General features: G+C 34.5%; 1 protein-coding gene across 1 annotated transcript in view; it reads right to left on the bottom strand.

Annotated features, from left to right (window-relative positions):
- GRM5 (glutamate metabotropic receptor 5) overlaps window positions 1–19,655 on the bottom strand; it is a 514,551-nt gene that overhangs the window by 421,891 nt on the left and 73,005 nt on the right. The gene's annotated exons all lie outside the window — the stretch shown is intronic.

The raw sequence follows: 19,655 nt of genomic DNA, 5'->3' as shown, positions 1-19,655 counted from the left end.
CATATAATCAGAACTGAACAAATGAGAAGATTTATGAAGAATAATGGAAGATGCAGTTCTCATTGTTTAAAATGGGACTTAATTGAACATGAAAAGAAGATGGTTTTAGAATACAGTTGGAAATATCAGCATGAACAATGATCCAATATAATATAATTCTAGTTATAATTAAACTGACATAAAGAAATGTACAGATATATTCGTACACACATGTTACTGGCATACATAGATTTTTTATCTCAGTCCCTTGAGAGGACATAGATACAATGACATCATAGTCACAAAGAGCAGCCATAGTGCAAAAGGATGTATTTCTAAATTCCAAAGAGACAAGGCTTCCTGGAGAAGAATGGTTGACTCCAGGGCTAAAGCAGTGAACATACAAGATGGTCTGGGACCATCATGTTGTGCAAGAAATACTAGAGGGTCACATCAAGAAGATGTTGGGGAAAAGACATCTGCATTCAGACGTTTGTTGCAGCGCAATTCACAATTACAAACATATGCAATCAACCCAAGTATCCTTCAGTTCATGGGTGGATTAATAAACTGGGTATATCTACCACATGAAGTACTAGGCAGCCATAAAAAAAGATTAATTAATACCTTTTGCAACAAAGCTGGATGCAACTGCAGCCTATTCTCTTAAGTGAAGTGTCATAAGAATGAAAAACAAATACCACATGTTCTCACTATTAAATTGGAATTAACCTATGAGTAAAACTCAGTGGAAAGCAACTGGGGCATGGGGTAGAGGTCAGGCAGAATAAACCAACCTAATGGCTTCTATGAACACTATTTGTGTGATGGGCATACCAAAGCCAGGAGTCAAGCACTACAAATATTACCCATATAACCTAAAATATTTGTACTCTCTTAATATTTTGAGGTTAGAACAAAAAAAGACATAGGGGCTAGGTGAAGTGACTCATGCCTGTAATCCCAGCACTTTGGGAGTCCAAGGTGGAAAGATGACTTGAGGCCAGAAATTCAAGACCACGTGAGCAACATAGCAAGATCCAATTTCTACAAAAAAAAATTTTAAAAATTGCTATGCATGGTGGCATGTGCCTGTAGTCATTCTTAATCAGGAGGCTGAGGTGAGGGTATGTTTCAGAGCTATGATTATACCTCTGCACTCCAGCTTAAGCAGCAGAGCAAGACTTTGTCCCTTAGGGAGAGAAAAAAAAGGCATAGGAACAGCTTTAAGCAGCTCCCACTGGCCAACTCTGGGACAGTGTGAAGAGAATTTGAAATAAGGATGACCAATTATATTTTTTTGAGTAAAATACAAATCCATGATATTTTAGTGATATATGTATAAAAATATAAATGGATACATATAGAAATTGGGGGTGGAGAAAATGCTGGAATTGTCAGGGAATGCTTCCATGCCAACTAATAAATTTAAAAAGTATTATGGAATTAGAAGATTACAATTTGAAAATCATCAGTGAAAATTGATCCAGGCAAAAATCACCAATGGACGCTAAATCTCATCTGTGAAAAATGATATTAAAGTAATTTTCCATAAATGCATATTATTTGTTAAATAATAAATAATACATATTGATAGACATTGTCAATCAAATAATAAATTGGACATCATCAATAGTGGGACAAAATCTTCACTGTGTCCTTTGTTCGGTATTCTTGCCAAAAATGTGCAAATCTTAAATCATAACAAACACGAGACAAACACAAATGAACAGTTATTCTACAAAATCATTGGACAATCCTCTTTGTCATTAAAGACAAAAACCAAGGAACTATTTCAGATTGCAGGATATTGAAGAGATATGACAATTAATAGAAAAATTATTCCTGGATTAGCTACAGGTCCTAAACAGGGTATATGTGGGATGAAAATGAAAATTTGAATGGAATCTGCTGACTAGATAATAATTTTGAATCAATGTTCATTTCATGATTTTGTTGGGTACTAAGCCCATGTGATGAAATATCCTTATACGTGGGACATATATATACTGGAGAGTTAAATGATGTAGTAGAAATAATAGGATGGTCCTCCAAAAGTATCAAGTCCTGATGCCTACACCTATAAATGTCATCTCATAACAAATAAGGTCTTTGCAAGTGTGGTAAAATTAACAATTTTGAAACCAGATTATCTTGTGCTAACTGGGTGAACCCTACAATGGCATCACAAGGGCTCTTATCAGAGTCAAGGGGAGATTTGACTCAGACAGAAGAGGACAAGAAAGTGTGAGGATGGAGGCAGAGATGCAGCAATATGGTAGCAAGCTACTGAAAGGCAGCAGCTGAAAGAAGCAGGAAACAGACACTTTCCCTAAACTCTCTGGAGGAAACAACACTGTGCCAGCACCTTGATTTCAACCAATGATGTTGATTTTGGACTTCTGGTCTCCCGAACTATGAGAGAAAAAAATTTCTGTTGTTTAAAGCCACAAGTTTGTGGTAATTTGTTACAGTAGTCACAGAAAACAGGGATAATGGAGAACCAAATCTGAAAATTATTCTCCACATTTAAAAATAAGAGAAATATTAAAAAGGGATTCTGGACAAAAGATGTGCAAGATGACGCTCTAGTTTTTCAACATTTATATAAATTTGAAATTACTCAAATTTATATAAATTTGAATTTACCTAACAAATGCAATCAGCATAACCTGATTCTTTGTACCCTCAATGAACCCCAAACAACAAATAAATAAATAAATTTCTATTTCTGAAAAAAATAAAAAGATATATTTATGTTAAAAATATGAAACAAAATTAGAAGACTAAGGAAGTAAAAATTGAGACCTATCATTTGAGTAACATGAAACAGAAGAGGGATACAGACTTTGAGTTTTTTATTATTTCATTCTTAAAATGTTGGCTTTGATCCTAACGCTCTTTAATTCCAATTTGCAAAGTGGCCATAATATCTACAGATGCCATGTCTGTTTTCAAGTTCATAAGAATTGTAGAGAAAGAAGATAAAGGATCATTCCAGTTCAATCTCTTTTATCACGAAGGCAGATATTTCATAGCTATCTATAAAATGTTAGTTTAAATCTTAGTGGGCAGAACGATACCCAGCTGCTAGGGAAACTGTGATGGTGAACATGCCTTTTTCCAGCATCTTGAATAGTTATGGCAATGGAGGAAAACACTGAAAAATATCTGTGGAGTTGGCTAATGTATTTACAGAGCTTAACACAGTCCTTTAAATACATATCAAATAGATGCTTATAAAATTAATTTTTGTATGAATGAATGAATATGTAAATGGATGGGTTAATGAATCTCATATTTCAAGTTTTTGTTAGCCATGTGAAATAAATATCAGCTTTGTTAAAACACAGGCCTCAGTGGGGAATCACTTAAATAGCATTGATATTTCCGAATACCTTGACATTGCAGCCATCATTTGTCTTTTAGTTTGCATGTTGTATGTTGTATCATGATGTTGTATCATGGTTAAAACCATATCACCATTTTTCTTGAATTGTTACAATCATTTCCTACTGCTCATCTCTTCAATGTCTTCCTTCTCACCCCATTAAATGAAGTGCGTCGGTGAGCACACACCAAAAAGAGAAAAGTGGGAAGGTCAAACTTGGTAAATAATTAAGTGATTGATAAGAAGTACTCAAATATTCTGAAGAGCCTATCCTAGATAATATCGAGTGAAGGGGAATACCACATACCGAAAAAGAGATTTACTGAGAAGAAACAATAAATTGTGTTAAAATGACGTGTAATATTTCAGACATACGGAGATTGATGTGTCTGTAGGACATCATTGAACCGATAAATATGAAATTGAGAATTAAACGTTTAGGCTTTAAACTGAGAAAAATTAGAATAAAGGTGTAAGTTTGGCATTCTTCTGTATGCAGGTACTAGTTAAAGCTTGTGAATAGATAAAACTTCTTAAAGATATACAGTCTGTAAAAAAAGAGGACTATGATTAAAATGATGTTTCACAAACCCTGATGTCAGCCAACTCCAGCTTTGAAGGAAACAATTTAGAGGAAGGAGACTGCTCAATGGAGTGAGAAGTCATCATTTCTTCTTCTTATAACTAATTCAATATGCATCTAAGTTAATGCTTCTCAAACTCCAATGTGAATAAGAACTACCTTGCCAGTGCGTTAAAACACAGATTTCCAGGTCTTATTCCCAGATGTTATAATTAAATGCATTTCAAGTGAGGCCAAAGAGTTTGAATCTTTAACAGGGTCTCATATCATGCTGATGCTGCTGGTGGAGGGATACACATTATTATATCTCAGGAATAAATTTAGCCTTCTTCCTCAAAGTGTGGTTCATAAGCCAGAAATATCAGTGTTACCTGGGTGCTTATAGAAATATGAAATCTTAGGCCACACCTCAGATCTACTAAATCAGAACCTGCCTTTTAACGTCATCCCCGGGTGACTTACATGGGTACTGCCACGTAGAAGGTATTGCTTAACATACTGCTCAGTTTTTACATCTCTCAAAATGATAATGTTTATCTCATTTTGATTTCAACATACTGTGGGGTGAAAAAATTAAGATTGCAAGCCAGACATTAAGAAGTGAATTTTGCATTAGCCTTACCTTGAACATGTAAAAAAAAAATTGGCATCATTACAGCATCCTCCCTTCGTTACAGTAAGAATGAAATATTGTTATGAACATAGTGTTCCCAGCTTCCATTTGAAGAGAGAACTGATGTTAGTTTTACACTTTTACATGAATATTCAGATTGCAGCCAGTGCAGGGCTGTTTGTGAAATTGCCTATTTGTTATGTTGGTTCCACCTATTTGATTAGTTAATTTGGTAAATTTAATGATGCTTTAAGTAAAATGATTCCAGTTAATGATTATCGATTTGAACCTCAAGAAGAGGAAAATAAAATTGATTTCTAGGTAATTACAACTTAAAATACATACATCGAGTGTGTGCAGATGCTGACTGATTAAAGATAATGAATATTTAAAAACTGATATAAAATTGAGACCAAGTTAGAGGGAGGCAGATTGAAGCTGGGAGAGTAATTAAAACAAAAATGAGAGATGATGGAAATGTACTCCAGTCTCATGAGTCCTGAGAATCTATTTCCCTTTTATTTTTCAATTCCATTTTTTTTTTTTTGCTCAAATAGAACTATGGTAGCCCAAATCTTATCTTCCAAAGCCTTTATTTCTTTATCTAATAAACAGAGATAATAATATCTAATAAATGGTGTTGTTGTGAGCAGTAGATATAAAAATTCAAGTGCTGAACACAGAGCTTGGCATAGAAGCAATCGATAATTGCTGTTATTATGTAAATTTTACCTACAATAGACTAGCACAGAAGTTGATGATGCTGTTTCTCAACATTGTATTCTTTAGGATTAGTAATACTCTGTTATGTACTGAAGTGGTGCTCAGCAATTGTTTGCTGAAGTAAGCATCCACCATAAGTTTGAATGTTGCACCAGTAGCAACTAAGCAGTAAATCTGACATATAAAGTATTTTTTAATAGGTAGAAATGGAAATTCTGCCAATGAAATTTAGTTCTTCCAAAGTTTTTTTAAATATATATAAATACAGGAAAGATACTTAGAGATGCTGAATTTTCTAAGCTTAGCATATTTGTCCAGATAATCCCGTTTGAAAGAAAATAAAGAAATAATTTCATCTCCAGTTAACTAGTCCATATTGAGGCAGAAACTCTCACTTTAATTTTCTCATAGATTTAATGAAATTCTATTTTCGATGTTGAGAGAATCAGATTCCATCAAAATTTTATTTTTAAATAATAGATACATTTGAAAAAATTATAATGCTCCTTTGTCTAAATGAATGAACATCTTTTTTAAATTGCAGTTTTGGCCAGGGCTGGGTTTGAACCCACCACCCTCGGCATATGGGGCTGGTGCCCTACTCCTTGAGCCACAGGCACCACCTGAAGGAACATTTTTAAATGAATTAAGAAATTTATCCCAGGTGATTTCAACATAAGACACTAAACTATCTGAGAAGTATCAATACCTGAAGTCTTTAAAAAAACTGAAATTTAAAAAAATATATACAGTTCCATTTAGAACACACAAATATAAATTTCCAAGGTATTATCTACTTGCTCTCAGATATGAAAGGTTTCAACATCTGAAGTGTGTCTTAACTTCTTAACTCCTCACTCCCAGTAAATGGCCACAGAAGGTAAGAAGCACATTTCTGCAGTTGAGAGACTAAGATGTTTAACTCAACCTGTCATACGCTGTTGCCGTCAGTGCTCAGGAAGTCACGTGCTGGGGAAGGAAACAAATACAATATGCATAGAATTCCCTCAAAACTCTGGGGCTTTATGTGACAATTGATGGAATTGTTATTTGGCGTCTAAAGGGATGGTAAAAGTAACTCGAGGGAATTACTCTCTTGCGCATCAGCATGCCTCCATTGCCAAGGTGTTCAAACTCAGAAATCTGGCACAGAATTGTTTATTCCATCTGTTGTTCAGCATTTCTGTTTATATATCCTTAAGTATATCACCTACTTTCCTGGACACCATCTGGAAAATTCTACACATTTTCATTTGATATAGATCGGTTTCTTTTCCACTGGTAGTCAATCAGTCTTTCTTAAAATTAGTCTGCTCTAAAATATAAAATAAATAAGTCCTAGAGATCCACTGTACAACATAGTGCCTATCATTTTTTGTTGTTGTTTTGTTTGTTTTGAGACAAAGTCTCACACTGTTGCCCCAAACTAGAGTGTTATGGAGTTAGCCTAGCTCACACCAACTACAAACTCCTGGGTTCAAGCAACCGTCCTGCCTGAACCTCCAAAGTAGCTGGGACTACAAGTGCTTGCTACAATGCCCTGCTAAGTTTTTCTATTTTTAGTACAGATGGATGTTGCTCTTGCTCGGGCCAGTCTAGAACTCCTGAGCTCAAGCTATTCTCCTGCCTCAGGCTACCAGAGTGCTAGGGTTACAAGCATGAGCCATCATGCCTAATCCATACGGTCTATAGTTAATAATATTGTATTGTATACTTAAAACTTTGCAAAGGTAGATCTTATGTTAATTGTTGTTATCACAAAGTAACAGTAATAATAAAGAGGAGAGCCAGAGGAAATTTTGGAGGCCCAGATTGTAGTGCTGTTTTCATGGGTATATATTTATATCCAAACTCATTAACTGGTATACATTAATGATGTACAGCTTTTTGTATATCAAAGGAATCAAAAATTTTTAAATGCTGAAAAAGATACTTTTTTTTAATATTTATGTTGGGGAGAAGAAAAGAGCAGCTGATGCTTTGAACACTTCACACGTGCCAGTTATGATAAGAGGGATGCTGTGTCTGTCATAGCATAGGACCTCCCAAGTCTCTATTAGATATGTGTTATCTCCACTTTACTAATGAGGAAACTGAGGCATAGAGAAGGAAGCAGTTTTCACAGACATACACTCAAGGAGATTCAATGTAAGATTCCTAACTTTAAATGACTTCCCTTAAAGACTGCTCTCCACTGCTTGGGAGAAGAGATAATACAACCAGGTGCTGAAGGTTCTTTCTTTATCTCCTACCTTCTCTAAAACAGTTAAAGTTTTAATAAAAATCCATTTCATGAACACTCAAAGTTGTTCATCTTCTTGTGCTGCTTTAACTCTTAATCTAAACTTAATGAATGACTTTCAGTAGTGGCAACAAGCACAGGCAGGGGAAAGGAGAATTAGAGGACTGGAGTTGATCTGGAGAGAAGTCAGTATTTTAAAACAGTAGGTGCCTCATAGGCCATGGAAGGTCAAGCTAGTCTCACTACCATGATTTCATAGCACCAAGAGGACTTATCTAACTTTTAATTCCAAAATGTAAACACAATGCCTTTGTGACACACTGAAACCAAATACTTACTGGAATAAGAAGTAACACATGTATTCTCTAACTTAAATATATTCATACTTTTATCAAGTGATGAATGTTCCGTGAATGTGACATAAATTTCTACACTACTCCCCTACAGGTTTTAGAAAAAGTATTAAACCTTGTTAGGAGACTATTTTTATTTAGGTCTAGGCTCTTTCTGTTTAATTTAAAATTATCAAGGGGGGTTGAGTGTTTTTGTTACATGGATAGCTGATATGATGCTTACAGCAGGGCTTTCAGTGTACCTGTCGCCAGAACAGTGTTCACATTTCTGTTCATCATTTTGAGTACTGGATGCCATTTGTTGTTGTTGTTGTTCTCAGGACCACTATTCCTCTCACGGAAAGGACTTCAGCTTTGTTGGAGTTGAAAGGCTTCACCTTTCAGCCCTTCTGTCTCAGTCTGGTTCTGCCTTTCTCTGTGGTCAGGGCCAGTGCTTCCTATCTGTTCTCCTACATGGCAGGAGAAAGGAAAGTTGTAACTCCTTTTTGTGTGAACCATCACCTCCTAGTAGGAGTTTGGGCTGAAATTAATGAGTAACTGAGCAGACACGCAAGGGCCTGCAACAGACATGAACTGATTTTCTAGTGCTGCTGCTGCTATTCTGATCTCGTCCTTTCTGATTCTCGAGCTCTTCTTGAAGATGCCACATTGGTGCAACCATGGCAAAAAGCTGGGAAATCAAGCAGGCATCAGGCATTTCATCACACAGTTTATTTAGTCCATAAATAAAGATAAAATTTTAAATGTTGCACATTAAGAAATTTGGGGGATTCTGGAGATGTGATCATTTTGGGAAATAAATAGTCTAGTGTGCAGAATTTTGGATTCTGCAGATCTATTCTACTCACCGACTAAATCTTTAGTACTAGTTACATATATATAAAATCAGAAGGTTCTTTGGTCTACTTTGGTAATTACTCCTAGCTTTATAATTGAATAAATACAGCTAAAACCTTGGACATATTAACCACAAACACGACATCTCAATTACCCACTCAACTCTAATGGGCAAAAACAAATGAAAATAAATTCTACCTAGAAAGTGTTTTTTTAATGTAATTAAGAAAATTTTTGCTTAGTTTGCTTTCTGAACATTTATCAGAATAGAAAACAACTACCCGATGTTGGTGCAAAATCTAAGCTCTAAAGAAAGATATTCTCAGGAAGTTATTCTGAGTAAATAAAAGGGTCCTTGTCTTTCCTAGTAGTTTCTCCATTATAAAAATATAACCAGATTTAGTTAGTTAATAGCATTGGACCAATGTTCTTTCCTTGTTTTGATAAATGGTTATGTATGATGATTAAATTAGGGAAAACTGAAGGATATAAAAGAAGTATTTCTACAACTTTATTTAAAATAGTACCAATTTAAAAAAATTTTTTTTTAAAAACCTATGGTTAGGAACTACTTATTCTTACTCTCTTCTCAAAATTAAGGTTTTTGTCTAGTCACAGAAGAAGCCACTCTGATCTACCTCTTACCATCTTTTCAACCTCATCTCACGGGTGGCCTCTGGCATCTGGCTTCATCAGTACCTTCAGCTGTTCACTCTATTACTATTTTATATATTTCATTGCAGTAAAATATATGAACCTTACTGTTAGCTGGATTTTCAATATAGGAAACTAAAGCTTAAGAGATTAGTTAACTTTTTAGTGTTACATATATTTAATAAAGTATCATGTATAAGACTATGTGTTTTCAAATCTGAGACTCACAACAATTCAATATAAAATAGTAATGAGTCAGTGTATCTTAAAGTTGCATTTTTAAAATGGCATAGATTTCATATTTAAGATTATTGTAATTTATTGTAATCTTTATATCACTGACCGACATACAGTAGAGTGGATTCCCAAAGGATTGCTATCCAGACTGTGAGTCAAGGAGAGACAGTCATTTACTCTGGGTGATTTAAACATCTGTGATTCTGAAAAAGTAATTATGGATAAACCTTTCTCAAGCCTCTACCTTGTCATCCACAGACTGGGTTTTTATTTTAAGATTATACAATTGAAAGTGGTAATTAACAACTTTTTTTTTTGCAGTATTTTTTGGCTGGGGCTGGGTTTGAACCCGCCACCTCTAGTAGTATATGGGGCTGGTGCCCTACTCCTTTGGGGCACCGCCCTAACAACAGTTTTTTTTTTTTTCTTTAGAGATAGTCTTACTTTGTTGCCCTCAGAAGAGTGCTATAGCATCACAGCTCACAGCAACCTCCAGCTCTTGGGCTTAGGTGATTCTCTTGCCTCAACCTCCTGAGTAGCTGGGACTACAGGTGCCCGCCACAACGCCTGGCTATTTTTTGTTGCAGTTTGGCTGGGGCCGGATTCGAACCTGCCACCCTTGGTATATGGGACCGACACCCTACTCATTGAGCCACAGCCACCACCCAATTAACAACATTTTTAAGTGTAAAGAACACATGACCAGGAGACACTGAACCTTATTTCCTATATCAGCACTGCTCTCAATTTGTGATAATTTCTTTCTCCAGGCCTCACTTTATCTGTAGAATTAAGATAAATTCTTACATCACAGACGGATATGAGAGTTAAATAAAATCAGGCAAGTAAAGTGCTTATGGGATAAATTGGCATTTAGGAGGCCAAATTACGTTTGAACCTGAGCTTCATCTTGAGAGTGGTCAGTCATGCTGGTTTTTTCTTCTCCTTGCATTTCTATAATGCAGGACAACTTACATTTTTTTTCTTATGAGGCATTGATCTAAAGTGTAAAAACTTTGGGGAAAGTAAAGTGGCATTTCAAAATCTTGGTGTTGGTACTGAGTCATCAATATTTTTTCAAGTCAAATATATTTCAAGTTTTTGGCTCTCTAAAAATTGAATAAATATTTGGCAGGTGTCAACTGGACATTAAAATTATTTCCTTATGTTTGTCATGTGGTTTTTGGAAAATAACCTAGAAAAGTTCAAAGAATTTAGTGTCACTGAAATGGAACTCCTTCTAGTTCATTTTTTTATGTAGACAGTATTTCATAGACCTTAAATTTAAAAGATAAAAAATAGAACCAGGATTTACACCTCTCACCATTCACAGAAATTAATTCACAATGGATAACAGACATAAATCTAAGGCATGAAACTATAAGAATTCTAGAAGAAAATGTTGAAAAATCTCTTTCTGACATCCACTGAGGCAATGAATTTAAAGCAGACCCTAGAAGCAATCACAGCAACAATAAAAATTAACAAATGGGTCCTGATTAAATTAAAAAGCTCTGCACAGCCAAAGAAACAAACAACAGAGCAAACAGACAACTTTCAAGGCGTCAGTGTTTAAACAAACTCTGGTACTTCCAGCTCATGGAGGACTACTGAGTAACAAAAAGAACAACCTAGCAATATATACAAAAGTCATGTAAATTTCCAGAGAATTATGCTATATGAACAAGCCGATCTCCAAAGGTCATATGTTGTATGGTTCCATTTGTATAGCATTCTTAAAATGACAATTACAGGAATGGAATACAGACTGGTGGTTGACGGAGCTCAGAATAGAATGGGGGAAACGGGAGTGGCTATAAACACAAGGCAGGAGGGCTTTTGGTGGTGATGGACTCTTCTGTTTCTTTAATAGTCTCATGCTGATACTGTTCTATAGTTTTGTAATATATACTAGAAACTGTGTAAAAGATACAGGAATTTTGTCTTATTTCTTATAACTTCATGCAAATCTACACTTATTATAAAGAAACAATTTAAGGTTAAACATCTATGACTCACTAGTCCTCTTTAAAAAAATGAAAAGGCCAAGAAAAATAGCAAAATACTAAGAAATTGCCAAGGACTAGAGGACATAAAGGATACAATACCACCAAATGCAACATGATATCATGAATTGTATCCTAGAATAGAAAAACTGCATTAGTGGAAAAATTGATGAAATCTAAATAAAGCCTTCAAATTGATGGTGTTAACCCAATGCCAATATCTTACTTTTGACAAACGGAGCATGATTATGTAAAATGTTAACATTAGGGGAGGCTGTGTGAATGATATCTAGAAATAGACTGTTCTATCTTTGCAACTTTTCTGTAAATCTAAAATTATTCCCAAATAAAGACTCTAAAAAATATCTATGGTTAAGAATTCTCTGCTAACCATTTTTTGTACTCAGATATTAAGCATTTTATCCTGGCATATAGGACACTGTGACTTAGCTTCTGCTCCCTGCAACCTTGTCTCTCCTGCTGTTGGCTCCTTGCTCTGTATCTTTGTCAGTGTGGAATGCCTTGTAGTTCTCCAAATGGGTTTCATTGGATCAACTCCTTTATTTCTTTACACAGAGTAGTCACTGTGCCTTGAATGACCTTCTATTCTCCCTGTTCTTTCCATGTGATAAATTCCAGTTATCTTTTAAACATCTAACTCAGATAAAAATCTTTTCTACAAATCCTTCCTTGACCTTCTTTACAACCGCATTGATAAAATTTTGATTATTTACCTTACACATCAATAACCTGGTGTTTTCACATGACTAATCCTCTGTTACTATGCTTTTCTTCCCTATGAAATTTTGAGAAAGGAGCAAGGGAGTAAAAGGAAAAAAGCAGGGGCCCTGGGCTAAAAAACACTGGGATTTGAACTTTTTCTTCACTTTATTTCAACTGTGACATAAGTCATGACACTTAACTCTGAGCATATTTCCTTAATTCTTAACTTATTTTTTAAACTAACAGGAAAAATCATATATCTTTATCATGTACAACATGTTCTGAAGTATATATATATTGTGTAATGGTTAAATCTAGCTAAGTGACACATGCATTACCTCGCAGTTTCCTCTCTATGAGGAAAAAAGAATACAGACTATGACTCTTACTTGATATGTTGTTGGCTGGGAAATCAATGAGAGAAAATACTTCTTTATTTTAAAATACTTAATTGCCAAATAATAATTGGCTATATTCAAGATACAAAACATGATAATTTGCCATATGTCACTTTGTATGATGATTACCATGGTCAAATTCATTAACACATCTATCACCTCTCATGCTGTGCATTACATACCCACAGCATATTCACCTTAAAACTGAAAGCTTATACCCTTTGATGAGCATCTCCACATTGGACCCATCCCCTGATCCTTGGAAACCACTATTCTATTCTCTGCTTCTATGATTTTGTATTTTTTAGATTTCATGTACAAGTGAGATTATATAGTGTTTGTTTTTCTGCATCTACTTTTTTCACTTAGCATAATGTCCTCTATGTTTGTTCCTATTGACGCATATGGTAGAATTTCCTTCATTTCTATGACTAAATAATATCCCATTGTATGTAAGTACCAAAATTTCTTTATTCACTCATCTGTCAAGGGACACTTAGGTGGTTTCCGTTTCTTGGTCATTGTTAATATCACTGCAATGAACACAGAGGTGCAGATACTGATTTTGTTTCCTTCAGATACATACCCAGAAGTGGTATTGCTGAATCATATGATAGTTCTTTTTTTTTTTCTTTTTTTTTGCAGTTTTTGGCCAGGGCCAGGTTTGAACCCGCCACCTCCAGTATATGGGGCTGGCACCCTACTCCTTTGAGTCACAGGCACCACCCTGTTAGTTCTATTTTTAATTTTTTGAGGAACTCCATACTGTTTTTCATAATGTCTATAACATTTTACATACATATCAATACCATGCAAGAGTCTTCTTTTCTCCATGGCCTCACCAATATTTATCTCTTGTATTTTTAATAGCAGCCATTCTAAAAGGTATGGTATAATATCTAATTGTGGTTTTGATTTGCATTTCCTTAATTGGTTACTGATGTTGAACATCTCTTAACAAATCTGTTCATCATTTGCATATATTTTTTGTAAAAAAATGTCTATTCAATTCCTTTACTGATTTTAGTTGGGCTATTTTATTTCTTGTATGAGATGTATGGGTTTCTTATATGATTTGGCTATTAAATACTTATCAAATATCTGGTTTTAAAATATTTTCTCCCAACCCATAGATTGATTGCCTTTTCATTTTGTTGATTGTTTCTTTTGCTATGAAAAACATTTTGGTTTGATATAGTCAGACTTGTCTATTTTTTTTTTTTTTTTTTTTTGGGTGGAGGGGATTTGTGTTTTTGGTGTCATATCCAAAAATAATCATTGTCAAGACCAATTTCATGGTGTTTTCAACTTGTGTTTTCTTTAGGAGGATTATGGTATAAGATCTCACATTTAAATCTTTAATCCATTTCTACTTAATTTGTGTATACAGTATAACACATAAGTCCAATTTATTCTTTGGCACTTGGAGATTTAGGTTCCCTAATGCCATTATTGAGACTTTCCTTTCCCCATGTGTTTTCTCAACACCTTCTTCAAATATTAGTTAATCATATATGTATGGTTTTATTTCCATTCTCTTTATTGTATTCTATTGGTGAGCACTGTGTGTGTTTTTAGGATCAATACCATCATGTTTTGATTATTACAGCTTGGTAATATAGTTTGAAATCAGGGAGTGTGATGCCTTCAGCTTAATCTTTTTATAAAATTGCTTCGGATATTTAAGGACTTTCATAGTTCCAACATAAATCATCTTATATGATATTATATATAGAAAATCTTAAGAAACCACATAAAAACCCTTTAGAACTACTAATAAATGAATTCAGTAAAGTGGCAAAATGCAAAATCAGTAAACAAAAATCAGTTATATTTAGTCACTCAGAATGAACTACCTTAAAAAGAAGATAAATATGTTCCCATTTTATAATAGCATCAGAGAATAAAATACTTAGAAATAAATTTAACCAAGAGGTGAAATATTTGGACAAATAAGATTATGAGATATTGATTTAAAAATTGAAGAAAACATAAATAAATGAAAAGAAATCACAAGTTCATGAATTATAAGAATTAACATTGTTAAAATGTTCATGCTACCCAATGAAGATTAAATGCATTCCTTATCAAAATTCTGGTGTTATTTTTCATAGAAAGAGAAAAAATACTTTAAACACTTGATAAGTTTCCTGATAACAAAGCTCTAATATATTATTAGTAGTAGTATTGTTTATTTCTAAGTTGTTATATGTTATGTTGTTATAATACTGCTATAAAGTATTGCCATGGAAATAGAATTGCTATGAAAATAATTTAGACATTGTGGACTATGTAAAAGTGTCTTAGGGACACTACAGTTGTCTTTAGCCATTCTCTGAAAACTGCTAAATTAAATATTCTGTTAATGTTCCTGGTATTATTATAATTTAATTCAAATTAATATTTTAATTTGCTTTATGTCACAAAGCTTTCTTTTACAATACCAGTTTTCCAAGAGCGCATGGATTCCATGAGGTCAAGGTCCAAGGATTGGCCAAGTCCAGTTTGACTGAGATCCACAGAGCTTCCCTGTTAAAATGACTTATGGCTTTAACTATCTTAACTGTTTTAGGGAATGCTTCATCAAAGCTTGCCCCTAGTTTATACTCAGAACATTTACTTATGCTTTCAACAATTTCCTTAATCATGACTAACAAGAAATCATTTAAAGGACATTTATTACCAACAATTTGCCAAAATATAAAGATATAGAAATGAGCAAAACAATGGCTGTCTGGTAGTGGGGCTCCTAATATTTGGGAGTTGTTGGCTTGAGGATGATTAGAAAAACTCTCAGAAAAATAATGACACCACAACCACGTTTTTAAAAACATTGAGAGTTTTGAAGGTGAGTTTGGAAAAGTTGGCTTCTATGCAAAAAGAATAATGATACAGCACCCACAGGTGAAAGCCAATGAAACACTAGATCTGCCAAGATTTGTCTGGACAGAGAAAACGTCATCTGTGAACACATGACTTAAAGTAAGGGCAGGGCGTTTATCATTGAAGGCACTGGGAGGCGATTAGGCTGCATGTTTTAAAAGATTTTTAACTTATTAGTGATGGGTTACAGCCTTGGGCAGGGGTGATCAGAGAGTCTCAGTACTTGACAACCATGCTACCTGCTGAAAGATCCACAGGAGGCAAGGCATTTGGTATTTTCTAAACATCAGTGTTTCTTTCTAATAATACAATTGAGAAAGAGTATATAAGTTGTATCCAATATGGGAAAGTAACCCAGCAAGACTCAAATTTTGAAATTCCAAATGATAAAATATCTATAAATACATAATAAGAATAACTATAAACTACATTGTGGCATTCATTGAGCTGGAACCATATGGCTGCTCTCTTCACCTGATTTCATCATCTAGAGAGAATCTGGGGGGATTTATATCCACCTCAGGTAGGAATATCAACATAATAACCAAAGAAACAAAGGAAAGAAAGAAGAAAGGCCTCACAAAAGTAAAGGAATGCAACAGCATGCAGCTGCTAGTCAAAGTAAATAAAGTACAGTCTGGGAAGAATTAACATTGCTAAAATGTCCATACTACCCAAAGTGATCTATAGATTCAATGCAATTCCCAGCAAAGTACCAATGTCATACTTTCAAAAATTTGAAATAAATTCATTTCCCATGGAACCAGAAAAACCTGACTAGTTAATGCATTCTAAGAACTAAAACTAAATCTGAAGGCATCATGTTACCAGACTTTAGTTAATACTACAAGTCTACAGTGATAGAAACAGCATGGTACTGGCACAAACACAGAGATATAAATCTATGGAATAGAACAGAGAATCTAGAGATAAAACCAAGCCACACACAGCCATCTGATATTTGATAAACCAAACAAAAGCATAGATTGTGGAAAAGAATCCCAGTTTAGTAAATGGTGCTGGGAAAACTGGTTTGCCACATGTAGAAGACTAAAACTGGACCTGCACCCCTCACTACTTACAAAAATTGATTCTCAGTGGATAAAAGATTTAAATGTAAGACACAAAACAATAAAAATTCTAGAAGAAAGTTTAGGAAAACTCTTTACAATATTGGCCTAGGAAAGGATTTTATAAAGAAGACCCCTTTGGTAATCACAGCAACACCAAAAATAAATAAATGGGACATAATTGAGTTAAAAAGCTCCTGCACCCTAAGGATACAACAACTAAAGCAAACAGACAACTTTCAGTATGGGAGACAACATTTGAATGTTATGAATCTGACAAAGGGCTGGTAACTAGAATCTACAATGAAGTCAAATTAATCAACAAGAAAAGATCAAACAACTCCATTTATCATAAGTGGACAAGAAACTTGAACAGAATCTTCTGTGAAGAATATAGCCGAATGGCCTTCAAACATATGAATAAATGTTCATTGCTCCTGATCATCAGAGAAATGCAACTCAAAACCACCCTGAGATATCACCTAACCTCAATGTGAATAGTCCACATAACAAAGTACCAAAACTGTAGTTGCTGGCGAGGATGTAGAGAGAAGGGAACACTTCTACACTGCTGATGGGATTTCAAATTAATATAGCCCCTATGGAAAAAGGGGAGAATCCTCAAAGAGCTAAAAGTAAACCTTCTATTTGATCCCACAATCCCATTAGTAGGTATTTACTCAGAAGCATAAAATCATTTTACCATAAGGAAATTTGCATTAGAATATTCATCACAGCTCTATTCACAATTTCCAAGATGTAGAAGCAACCCAAGTACCCATCAACTCATTAATGGATTAAGATTACTGGCTCGGCTGTGGCTCAAGTGACTAAGGTGCCAGCCACATACACCTAAGGTGGCGGGTTCAAATCTGGCCTGGGTCCGTCAAACAACAATGACAGCTACAACCAAAAAATAGTCAGGCATTATGGTGGGAGCCTGTAGTCCCAGCTACTTGGGAGGCAGAGGCAGGAGACTCGCTTGAGCCCAGGAGTTAGAGGTTGCTGTGAGCTGGGATGCCACCGCACACAGCACTCTACCCAGGGGGACAGCTTGAGGCTCTGTCTCAAAAAAAAAAATTACTAAACCATGGTATAAACCATGGAATACTATTTTGCCATTAAAAAGATGGAGGCTGTGCATCTTTTGTATTAACCTGCATGTAATTGAACATTCTTCTTAGTGAAGTATCACAAGAATGAAAAAGCAAGTATCCAATGTATGCAATACTATATTGAAACCAACAGATAAACAAGTATACACCCACGTGTGAGCAAAACACAATTAAATTCAAGAGGGCCAAGGAGGAGGAGGGAAAAGGGAGGATAGAAGGGGACTGATAATCTCTCACTTCATGGGCACAACGTAAGCATATACTACACATCCCCTGGGTAAAGGGTTCAACTACAAATTGAATTTTACCTAACACACCCAAATAATATTATCTAATTATTTGAACCCACATGTTAATCTGAAAAAATATATACATATATATATATATATAAAATAAACAACTCAGATAAAATCCTTGCCTCACCCACAAGAAAAACCAAAGTAAATAAATAAATACTCATAGTCTCACATTTTTTTTAAGGAAGTTTTAATTATCACTCAATTTATTAGCTTCACAGTTCAACTTGGCACATAAATCCCTGTGGGAGAACTGTGCAACAAAATGGCCTATTTTCTATACACAAAGTTTTATTACAGCTATGTCTTCATAGTCTATGAGAAATATAATCTTCCTTTGAATAAAACACTACTCATAAACTTTCAAAGAATATCTCTGAGTAGCACTGCAGAAAAGAAATGGTATTTGGTGCACTTGGACGTCATAATAATGCAATATAAATCAAGTTGAAATAATGCTAACACTATGCATGGGTGAAATTAATTACTTACCAAATTTAAATAGTGAGAGAGCAGGACACTGTTCTATTATATGAACATAAAAAAAAATCTAATCCAAAGTATGTATGCAACAAATAAGAAATCTAATTATGTGAAGCAAAAATTGGTAGAAGTGAAACGAGAAATTAACAAAACCCACAATTTTAGTGAGAGTATTCTATACTTTTCTCTCAACAACTGATAGAATAAGCAGACAGAAAATGAATATGGGTATAGAAGAACTTAACAAAAACATCAACTAACAGGATCTAATAAATATTTATAGGACTCTACCAACAAAAGAAAAATAAACTTTTATTTTTTCAAGTATTCTTGGAACATAGACCAAAATAGAAAACAAACCACAATAAACTTTAAGAAAGTAATATGCAGAATGTGTTGTTTGATCCCAATGCAATCAAACTTGAGTCAATAATACAAAGATAACTAGAAAATCTCAAATACTTAGACACTAAAAAATATACTGCTAAATAACTGATCAGTTAAAGATGAAGTATCAAGAGGATTTTTTTAAACTATAAAACGAGTTAAATTGAAAACACTTCCTAATAAATTGTAAATAACTAACGGGAACTCAAGTGCACAGAGGGAAGTACAAGTCAATGGAAATCAAGCAACGGGGAAGAAAGAGGGGAGAAGCAAAACCCCATAAAAGGTAAAATATATTCAGGTAGCAGGCACATGTATAGCCTTGAATCAAACATGTAACAAAAACATTTGTACTCCCTTAATATTTTTAAATAAATAAAGTTAATCTAGAAAACAAAAAAGAAAATACATCTCAAATGTTTTGTACACAGCTAACACTGTGCTGAGAAATGTATAGCATCAATTTTATTAGAAAAGCAGAAAAGTCTCAAGTCAATAATGTTAATTCACAACTGAAGAAGAAACAGAGGAGCAAAATAAATGCAAAGCAATCCAACAACAAAAAAAGATAATAAACGGGCCCGCCAAACAACAATGATGGCTGCAACCAAAAAAACAATGGCCAGGCATTGTGGCGGGTGCCTGTAGTCCCAGCTACTTGGGAGGCTGAGGCAGGAGACTC

Source organism: Otolemur garnettii, unplaced genomic scaffold (genome assembly GCF_000181295.1).
Source record: "Otolemur garnettii isolate 467f Iridium unplaced genomic scaffold, OtoGar3 scaffold00001, whole genome shotgun sequence".
Lineage (NCBI taxonomy): Eukaryota > Metazoa > Chordata > Mammalia > Primates > Galagidae > Otolemur > Otolemur garnettii.
Note: the sequence above shows the minus strand (reverse complement) of the source record. Positions and strands in the feature narration are given on the sequence as shown.